Genomic DNA, 8,924 nt, shown 5'->3' with positions numbered 1-8,924 from the left:
AATAGCCCAAGTGACAATTTGTTTATGAGAGCAAAGCCATCGATACCATACAAACTGATTTGGTTCCAAATATAAAGTTGCAATGCATACCTTTTGTGTGTTTTGCACATTATGGAGATTGAAAAATTGCTCCATCTATAATATCCATGTTATGGGATCCTTGCCATCAAACTTTTTTATATCGATCTTTGGAACATAGTGGTTCTTCGATCCAACATTAGAGTCTATGAAATCATGATTAACATTTATTTTGTTCTCATCATGAGTTCCCTTCACTACCCTTTTCCCATTAGTAAGCATTTCTTGTAGAAACGTTGTCAAATATGTCTTCAAATCTTCCGTCTTAGCTTCCACACCTTTCTTTAAATCATCCATCTTAGCTTCCGCACCCTCCATCTTAGCTTCCACGTCATTCATCTTAGCTTCTACGACTTTCTTTAAACCGTCCATCTTAGCTTCCATGCCTTTCTTTAAACCATCCATCTTAGCTTCCATGCCATACATCTGAGCTTCTACGTATTTCTTTAAACCATCCATCTTAGCTTCTGTTACTTTTTGTGTGAGTGAAATTTGTTGCAGTCTCGTAATTTTGATATATCATGTTGCATTTCTTCCTCTTCTGCATGATTCATGTTAGAGCTTTCAAGTTTCTTACTAGGTGTTTCCATTTTCTTTCTTCAGGGCATCAATTACTCATAATAATTGTTCACTATGCCCTTTGAATTCCTTCAAACTATTTTTTCAAACCAAACTTGTGCAAAAATTAAAAAAACACTACACACCTTTTTTCACTTTGTAGGAGCTCGATATTGAATATGTTGTATCTTTGTAATTTGGGATCTCCAAGGTCTGAAATTTCTTCCTGCAGTAACCCTCTGAGTACCCTTTCTAACCCCGCATGTCTAATCAAGATTGGATTCTCCAATGAAGAGTTATGCCAAATATCCCACGATGACCTCATTATAGACTAGTTCAATAGAGCGCTATTGTACGAAGTGACACCTGTCACTATTTTGACCTTAGGATCTAAAATTGATACACATAAAACTACAGTCTGTCCTCTTTCTATAACTTCTTACGAAATTTCAATCTGATGCTCAGAAGCAAGGTTATGATGATTTTCCCCAGGTCACCTGTTTGATATATAATTTGGGATCTTGCAGAAACCCTAACTTCCTTGGATCATCTCTCCAGAAATATAGTGATACAAGATTTGAAATTCAGACTCGAGGTTCAGAGAGATTTCGACTAAAATGGTTTTTCTTTTCACTTCTGAAACATCGCATAGAAAATGTTATATCTAAAATGCCATGATGACATGTTTGGAGAAACGGAACCCTAGAATCCAAGCTCTGATACCAAATATTATGAAACCAACTCACAATAAGATAGAAAAGAGAGATAAACATCTTAGAATTCAGCCTCTTCGAGGGGGAAACCTCCTTTACATTACACAAACGAACAATTCTTCGATGATACAAATGACAAAACCTCATTTCTATATATAGGATTCTAAGGGGTCACAATATAACCAAATCTAACATAACAATAATAATATAAGGGCACAAAATAACAATAGTAGGCTTCTATGGGGCATAATAATAACAATATGGGGACTATGGTGAAGTAAAATTATAAGTATAGACACGAATGAATTCCTCTAGCGTAATAATGGGTCTAGCCACAACAGGTACATTCTATGGAAGATTTCCTTAGTTTAGAATCAATCAAGAGGGCCTACCTCTTCGTTGCTTATCTTGCTTGATGGTGTCCTCGCTTGCTCGCTCCAGAAATCTCTCATGTCCTTCTTCCACTTCTTGAAACAAGTAAACAACAACAGCACGCAAACATAATAATAGACAAATTTCAATTCAACTTACTTAATGAGTCAAGAAGCATCAAGACACGAATATGTAATATTACAAAACATGTAGGAAATCAATCGATAGTTGCATATATTAATATCAAAGATAGATTACAATCATTCGTCTTGACATCGCAGTCTTCCTCTGACAAGACCAGGTTCCCACACACTTCTGCTAGCATTCTATGATGGCTTCAAACAACAATAGTTTAAAGGATATTCCCTTTAGAATTCACTCCAAACCAAACACACTTCTCCCTCACACAACTAGATGGCTACAACTAGTAATAGATTGCTTGTCTAATCAAAACAGTATACTCACACTCAGCTAACACTCTAACTATGACTAGTTTGTGCTTGGGAAGAAGGGACGTTTATATAGGAAATATGGATGGGAGATAGATCCTCTTCTCATGGGAGAAGGACTTATACCTTGAGGTAGTTCCATCATTGTAGGGGAAAGGAGCCCAAACTGTCATCCTCAACCCCATCCTGTCAATCCATTTACCAGACTTTTGTTCCGAAGCTTCTAGAGCTAGAAGCTTCAGCTCTAATTTAAAAATATTTCAATAACAGGACCGGCCGGACTGGAACACAACTCAGTCGCACCGATCGGTGCAGGGAATAGTGCTAATCTCTACACATCAGCACAGGGGAGAAAAAGGTCATTAGTGCCGGTCTTGTAAACAGGGCAAAACATAAGTTTTAGGGGAAATGGTGCAAAAGGGAATTGATCTACTCATGAAGAGGGACACAATGGGAATTTCTTCATGAAGGCAAAACATGCGGGTTAAAAGGGTTAAAAGGTTGTTGAGCCTATTGACCTGCAGTCCTTGGGCATAAGGTTGATACACTTGTTGCCCTTGGACGTAGGGGTTTTGTACTTGGTGTCTGTGGCCGACAGGATTCTGAACCTATTGACCCTGGACAAGAGGATTCTGGACCTGCAGTCCTTAGGCATAAGGTTGATACACTTGTTTCCCTTGGACGTAGGGGTTTTGTACCTGGTGTCCTTGGCCTGTAGGATTCTGAACCTGTTGACCCTAGACAAGAGGATCTGCACCTGCTGCTGTAAGATTTGACCTTGACCTTGACCTTGTCCCTCCAAGGGTTGACCTTGTTGATATGTATACAAGGGTTGTTGCTGCCCAGGTTGGTTTTTTTGTTGCAAGGGTTGACCTTGCGGTTGCAAAATTTGTCCCTGGTGCTGCAGAGGTTGGCCCTGTGAGTGTATGGGTTGAGAGGTATGCAAAGCATACTGCATATGTTGTTGCACAACCTGTTGCAACTTTTGGAAGGACTGACCTTGTGGTTGTTGCAGGTGACCTTGCTGCAGGATAATCTACTCCTGTATTTCTGCAGAAAACCCTTGCTGCAACAAAGTTTGTCGTTGTGGTAACAAAGGCTGCCCTGGTTGGTGCAAAGGTTGTCCTTGTTGTTGCAAGGGTACTTGAACAGTGCCCGGGAAATTACCGAACTAAATTTGGTCGTAGCCAGGCTAGATGTACTGCCCATGTTGGAGGGTGTAAGGTTGATTAACCAATCCTTGAGAACCATATGGAACATAAGGATTTTGGTATTGGACTTGAGCCCCATAGGCCTATTGATACTGAACATTGCTCGATCCAGACAGACCACCAGGATTGTGAACCTGTTGGTACTGGACATTTCTTGATCCAGTGAGGTTAGCAGGGTTATAAATAATACTAGAAGAGGGCTAGTTTATACCAAGCATTTGAGCTTTTGAGTTGCTCACATTAGTGGCACCTGACACCATAGAGACATTCAGGTTCTACCCCCCAGGTGGTCACACAACCTGGCCACTAACTAACAGGATAGAAGAACTTACGGAAAAATCTTTGAAACCGTCGGTTGTGACTGATGTGTAACTGGGATCGATGATACAAGAGTGTTCGGGATGGTGGGTTGCACCGGGACTGAAGTAATAACTGGTTGGGAAGTCGTGTTCGTGACGAACAGACCTGACGTAGGCCTGACGCCTGATGCCCAAACAAAATTATGGTAGAGTGATGAGGCACTAGGTGTGCCTGAAACTAAGTGTCCCAAAGACACATGGCCGAGTGGAAAACTGGCAGGAATACCTTCTGAATAAGGGAATCCCTCATGAGGAAACTGCAGTTGCAATTCTTCTCCCTCAACAATGTGTGGAGTAGAAATTTTGGACTCATCCAGAGAAGTTACTGGAGCATCACCTTCGGGTTCCATGTCTGAAAACAAACGACAACGAATGGCCGAACGTGTACTGGGGGATAGTTCCAAAGGAACACCCGGTTAGTCATACGGACTGTAAGGACGCTGCGGTGATATATCAACAACGTCAAACAGAGGGTTCGGAATATAGATAACCAGTCCAAGTTGATCGTCAGTGGTCTGCGAGTTCTCTGGAGCTTGAATGGGATTATCTGGAGATTCTGGGCCAAGATCAGTAGATGACCCTGAATTGAAATTAGGTGGAGGATGATATGACAATGATTGAACACTCAAAAAAATTTCAAGTTCAACATTTTGGTCCTCAAGTGACTCTAATAACTCAGGAAATGACTCCTCAGATAATCTTTCAGAGGAAGGAGAGGAAGAGGAATTGGGTGAACCAGATGGTTCAACCATGATGACCTTGTATTAGTCGACACAACAAGTAACTTCAAGGCTTTAAAGTACTGAGTGGCTCGGACGTTAGGATTATATGAGGATTTCTACAGCACACCTCGAGAGGGTGGCCACGTAGCAGAATCAGGGTTAGGGCGCTCGATTTGCAGAGGGCTAGAACTCAGGGTGGAAGAAGAAGGAGTAACTTCTTTTTCTTTCCTAGCTATTGGAGCTGGAGTTTGATAATATTTCGATCAGGTAGCCACATTAATGGGCATACTCATCATGAACACTTGAGATACAAAGGAAGCAGATCGGGGTTGGTCTACCATCTAAGTCTCCTGAGACGGAAATGGCTCTTTAAGGACAACAGGGCTCCCTTTGAGTAGGCGACTAACTTCGGATCATCGTGGATAGTCCTTAGTATAGTGATCCTCCTTGCAAATGAGGCAAGGATTCTTAGGTTTCTGTTGTGAAGATTCGCCAATAAACAATCTGGGAGGACCCTATTTCAGGGCATTGGCTTTAGCTTTGCCTTTTCCTTTCTTTTTCCCTTTCGAGGATTTTTCCACTGCGATAGACTGGACAGTGTTAACCTCTGAGGTTTTACCAGGGCCTGGAGGATTTTGAGATGAACTATTAGGAGCAACATTCGAGACCAACTTCTGTTTGGAAGAAGATTTAGCAGGGGCCTAGGATATTGAACCAATAACTCCATCAATGAGAGGAACAACTGGTGACTTTGATGCTACGACATTGGGTGATGGCCGTGGAGCATTGGGTAGCAATTCGTATAAGGTGCCAAACTAAGAGTAAACTAGATCCAAGTACTAGGCATGGGAAATGGCTTGCTCTTCAATGACGCATCCACCCATAACTATATCACGAGAAATTGGGGCTACGAATGATTTGGTAAACCATTCAGTGAGCAACTGATCAACTATCTCAAACTTGATCAGGCGATGTCTATGTCTCCATTCATGGATATGATCAGAGATGTGCGTCGCAGTGTCTTGCTTAAGGGAAGTGAGAAAATAGCTGCCAGTTTCATAACAAACTAGCAACTAAAAATGCATGACGAAAGCCATGGCTAATGAATTGAAGTCATGGAAAGTACTTCGAGGTAGCTCGGTGTACCATTTTGGTGTGGCACCCGTGAGAGTTCGTTGGAAAAGACGAAGATGAATAGAATCGTCCACGTATGAGTTAGATTTTCCATCGAACTTTGGGCAATCACTTGGTATCTTGGACGGCACCGGAGGCCAGTACGACGAATGAAGAATTAGATCATTTGTAAGACGCAATACATCTCTCAACTTGAGTGTAGCTAAGAAAGGTAATTAATTGTTAAAAGGCATGGGAGGTCAATAGGCGGGCCCATAAGGAGGAGCCCATCCCTGTTGGTAAGGATTTTGACCCCACATTGGGTGATTTTGGCCATATGGCATTTGAGGCTACCCCCATTGCGGATTACCTTGACAATAGGGAGGATTCGGACCTTGAATACCTTAAAACTATCCATGAATAGGTTGCTGATAGGAAATGTATGGGTTAAAAGGCTATTGATCCTGTTGACCTTGGACATATGGGTATGGGACATGTTGTTTTGGAACATAGGGTTGTTGGGTCTGTCGTCCCTGAACAAGAGGGTTCTAGACCTGCAATCCTTGGGAATAAGGTTGATACACTTGTTGGCCTTGGACGTAGGTTTTTTGTGCCTGGCGTCCTTGGCCTGCAGGATTCCGAACCTGTTGACCTTGGAAAATAGGATTCTGGACCTACATTCCTTGGGCATAAAGTTGATACACTTGTTTCCCTTGGACGTAGGGTTTTTGTACCTGGTGTCCTTGGCCGGTAGGATTCTGAACTTGTTGACCCTGGACAAGAGGATTCTGCACCTGCTGTTACAGGATTTCACCTTGACCTTGACCTTGTCCCTGTAAGGGTTTACCTTGTAGATATGTATACAAGGGTTTTTGTTGCCCAGGTTGGTTTTGTTGTTGCAAGGGCTAACCTTGCGGTTGCAAAATTTGTCCCTGGTGCTGCAGAGGTTGGCCCTGTGAGGTTATGGGTTGACAAGTATGCAGAGCATACTACATATGATGTTGCACGGCCTACTGCAATTGTTGAAAGGACTGATCTTGTGGTTGTTGCAGGTCAACTTGCTGCAGGGTAATCTTCCCCTACTATTATGTAGAAAATCCTTGTTGCAACAAAGGTTTCCCTTGTGGTAACAAAGGCTACCCTGGTTGGTGAAAAGGTTGTCCTTGTTATTGCAAGGGTACTTGAACAGTGCCCAAGAAATTACCAAACTGAATCTGGCCATATCCAAGCTAGATGTACTACCCAGGTTGGAGGGTGTAAGGTTGATTAACCAAACCTTGAGAACCATATGGAACATAAGGATTTTTGTATTGGACTTAAGCCCCATAGGGCTTCTGATACTAAACATTGCTCGATCCAGATGGACCACCAAGATTCTGAACCTATTGGTACTGGACATTACTTGATCCAATGGGGTTAGTAGGGTTACAAATAATACCAGAAGAGGGCTGGTTTATACCAAGCATGTGAGCTGCTCACATTAGTGGTGCCTGACACCATAGAGACATTCAGGTTCTGCCCCCCAAGTGGTGGCACAACCTAACCACTGACTAATCAGACATAAGAACTGATGGAAACAATCTTTGAAACTATTGGTTGCGACTAACGTGTAACTGGGATCGATGATACAAGAGTGTTCGGGACGGTGGGTTGCACTGGGACTGAAGTAACAACTAGTTGGGAAGTTGTGTTCGTGACGAATGGACCTGACGTAGGCCTGACTTTTGACACCCCAAACAGAATTATGGTAGAGTGATGAAGCACTAGGTGTGCATGAAACTAAGTGTCCTAAAGACACATAGCCTGGTGGCAAACTAGTAGGAACACCTTCCGAATAAGGGAATCCCTCGGGAGGAAACTGCAGTTGCAATTCTTCTCCCTCAACAGTGTGTGGAGTAGAAAATTTAGACTGATCCGGAGAAGTGACTGGAGCATCACCTTCGGGTTCCATGTCTAAAAACAAACCATGACAAACGGTCGAATGTGTACTAGGGGATAGTTCCAAAGGAACACCCGATTGGTCGTACGGACTGTAAGGGTGCTGCGGTGATATCTCAACAACGTCAAACAGAGGGTTTCGAGGACAGATAACCAATCCAAGTTTACTGTCAGTGGTCGGCGAGTTCTCTGGAGTTCGAACGGGATTATCTGGAGATTCTGGCCCAAGATCAGCAAATGACCCTGAATCGAAAGTAGACGAAGGACGAGATGAAAATGGTTGAACACTCAAAACAATTGTGAGTTCAACATTTTGGTCCTCAAGTGACTCTGACAACTCAGGAAACAACTCCTCATACAATCTGTCAGACAAAGGAGAGGAAGAGGAATTGTGTGAACCAGATGGTTCAGCCACGATGACCTTGTCTAAGTCGATAGAACAAGTAACTTCAAGGCTTTAAAATGTCCTTTTAAGGGAACTCATGATTTGGTCAAAAAGACTAATAGGATGTTTTGGATCGTGGGCAATCAATTATTAAGACGCATAAAAGACTGATGTTCTTACATTTTTAAAGAGTCGAGAAAGAAACAAAGATGACTCTATCACTTTCGATTGGAAACGACCTCGAAAGGACAAGTGCTTGAATGGTCTTTTAAGTTTAATAAGTCAAGAAGATCAAATGACTATTCTAGATGATCTAGGTAAACAGGATTACTAGGCAACTGTGAACTGTAGAATACCTCATGGCGAACCAAGCAGTACAAGTAGGCAATCTCCCCAAATGTTGTGTTCAATGTATCACGCTCGCAAGGCGGCCGACTCGGCTTCCTAAGGATAAAAGGATTGCAACCTAGTGGGGTCTCTCGTTATATACTCGACGATACGGGGAGCAAAAATCCATGCTAGCATTGTCTAATGCCGAAGCTAACGATAGCTGCTAGGTTTATAGATGCTGGAACACGTCTCTAGCCTAGACCTTCTAGATATGATTGTTAATGTCAAATGCGCCTTAGGTTAATTGAATTCATTTTAGAGTTGATATTGAGTTAAGTTTCAGTTTTTAGGTCTTAGCGATGCTACTCAAAAAACCTAAAATGCAACTAAATGGGAGAAGACCCTTTCAATTCGATGAAATGCCTACACTAGAGAGGGTAGAAACTACTCAATCAAATGCAAACAATCAAGCAACTGAAAACGAAATGATCTTTCACTACTTCACTTTTCCAAAAAATAAAGTAATGAGAAATGCATTCCAATTCCTAATTCCATAACAAGCACTTATCTATTAGTCCTTTCAAAATGAAAACATTTCTCTTCCTTTTCCAAATGCTGATGCAATTCTAGTTTTTAAGAGATGCAAATCATAATGACGCAACAAGCTAGAATTTCATATTTTCTCATGAAACAACG

The sequence above is a fragment of the Pinus tabuliformis genome, chromosome 6, assembly GCF_031772625.1.
Source record: "Pinus tabuliformis cultivar Carrire ecotype Pingquan chromosome 6, CPIR1, whole genome shotgun sequence".
Classification (NCBI taxonomy): Eukaryota; Viridiplantae; Streptophyta; class Pinopsida; order Pinales; family Pinaceae; genus Pinus; species Pinus tabuliformis.
Note: the sequence above shows the minus strand (reverse complement) of the source record.